This window comes from Carex rostrata, unplaced genomic scaffold (assembly GCF_964058835.1).
Source record: "Carex rostrata unplaced genomic scaffold, lpCarRost1.2 SCAFFOLD_36, whole genome shotgun sequence".
Lineage (NCBI taxonomy): Eukaryota > Viridiplantae > Streptophyta > Magnoliopsida > Poales > Cyperaceae > Carex > Carex rostrata.
The window spans coordinates 242,501-245,000 of NW_027601209.1; positions in this window are offsets into that span (position 1 = coordinate 242,501).

The following is a 2,500-nucleotide window of genomic DNA, read 5'->3' on the forward strand; positions in this document are numbered from 1 at the left end:
TTTGGCCATTTTTGCCCAACGTTAGCCGCTTCGGCTTGCCGCTGGACTGTTTTCGGGCCTTTTTCACCGACGCTTGGCCGTATCCGCTTAGTTTTCCCCAACGCTTGGCCGCATCCGCTTAGTTTTCCCCCGCTGGACTGTTTTCGGGTCACTTTTGCCCAACGTTAGCGGCTTCCGCTTGCCGCTGGACTGTTTTCGGGCCCTTTTTCACCGACCCTTGGCCGTATCCGCTTAGTTTTCCCCAACTCGTGGCCGCATCCGCTTAGTTTTCCCCCGCTGAACTGTTTTCGGGTCACTTTTGCCCAACGTTAGCCGCTTCCGCTTGCCGCTGGGATGTTTTCGGGCCATTTTTCCCCAACACTTGGCCGTATCCGCTTAGTTTTCCCCAACGCGTGGCCGCATCCGCTTAGTTTTCCCCCGCTGAACTGTTTTCGGGTCAGTTTTGCCCAACGTTAGCCGCTTCCGCTTGCCGCTGGACTGTTTTCGGGCCAATTTCCACCGACTCTTGGCCGTATCCGCTTAGTTTTCCCCAACGCGTGGCCGCATCCGCTTAGTTTTCCCCCGCTGAACTGTTTTCGGGTCAGTTTTGCCCAACGTTAGCCGCTTCCGCTTGCCGCTGGACTGTTTTCGGGCCAATTTCCACCGACTCTTGGCCGTATCCGCTTAGTTTTCCCCAACGCGTGGCCGCATCCGCTTAGTTTTCCCCCGCTGAACTGTTTTCGGGTCACTTTTGCCCAACGTTAGCCGCTTTCGCTTGCCGCTGGGCTGTTTTCGGGCCAATTTCCACCGACACTTGGCCGGATCCGCTTAGTTTTCCCCAACGCGTGGCCGCATCCGCTTAGTTTTCCCCCGCTTAACTGTTTTCGGGTCACTTTTCCCCAACGTTAGCCGCTTCCGCTTGCCGCTGGGCTGTTTTCGGGCCATTTTTCCCCAACACTTGGCCGTATCCGCTTAGTTTTCCCCAACGCGTGGCCGCATCCGCTTAGTTTTCCCCCGCTGAACTGTTTTCGGGTCACTTTTGCCCAACGTTAGCCGCTTCCGCTTGGCACTGGACTGTTTTCGGGCCAATTTCCACCGACTCTGGGCCGGATCCGCTTAGTTTTCCCCAACGCTTGGCTGCATCCGCTTAATTTTCCCCAGCTGAACTGTTTTCGGGTCACTTTGTCCCAACGTTAGCCGTTTCCGCTTGCCGATGGACTGTTTTCGGGCCATTTTCCACCGACTCTTGGCCGTATCCGCTTGGTTTTCCCCAACGCTTGGCTGCTTCCGCTTAATTTCCCCCAGCTGAACTGTTTTCGGGTCACTTTTGCCCAACGTTAGCCGTTTCCGCTTGCCGCTGGACTGTTTTCGGGCCATTTTTCACCGACACTTGGCCGTATCCGCTTAGTTTTCGCCAACAATTGGCTGCATCCGCTTAATTTTCCAAGCTATACTGCTTTCGGGTCAGTTTTGCCCAACGTTAGCCGCTTCCGCTTGCCGCTGGGCTGTTTTCGGGCCATTTTCCACCCACGCTGGCACCGACGGGGCCATGTACACCCACGCGCGTGTACATGAGGGGGCACCCATTTTTGAAAACCTTGCCCCCCTATAGGGGAATATGCATTTTGAGGCTCTAGCCACGCCCAGGGTTACCACCCCCTGAAAATCCCCCAAGTCAAAATCACCCATGTAAAATATTCAAAAAAATCTCAAAAAATCACAAAAAATTTATAAAACCAAATAAATTCAAAAAAAAAAAAAAAATTCAAAAATTCAAAAAAAATTCAAAAAATTCAAAAAAATTCAAAAAAATTCAAAAATTTCAAAAATTCAAAAAAAGTCCAAAAACCCAAAAAAACTTCAAAAATTTCAAAAATTCAAAAAAATTTCAAAAAAAATTTCAAAAATTTGCCCCGCTGAACTTTTTTCGGGTCAGTTTTGCCCAACGTTAGCCGCTTCCGCTTGCCGCTGGACTGTTTTCGGGCCAATTTCCACCGACTCTTGGCCGTATCCGCTTAGTTTTCCCCAACGCGTGGCCGCATCCGCTTAGTTTTCCCCCGCTGAACTGTTTTCGGGTCACTTTTGCCCAACGTTAGCCGCTTCCGCTTGCCGCTGGGCTGTTTTCGGGCCAATTTCCACCGACACTTGGCCGCATCCGCTTAGTTTTCCCCAACGCGTGGCCGCATCCGCTTAGTTTTCCCCCGCTTAACTATTTTCGGGTCACTTTTCCCCAACGTTAGCCGCTTCCGCTTGCCGCTGGGCTGTTTTCGGGCCATTTTTCCCCAACACTTGGCCGTATCCGCTTAGTTTTCCCCAACGCGTGGCCGCATCCGCTTAGTTTTCCCCCGCTGAACTGTTTTCGGGTCACTTTTCCCCAACGTTAGCCGCTTCCGCTTGCCGCTGGGCTGTTTTCGGGCCAATTTCCACCGACTCTGGGTCGGATCCGCTTAGTTTTCCCCAACGCTTGGCTGCATCCGCTTAATTTTCCCCAGCTGAACTGTTTTCGGGTCACTTTGTCCCA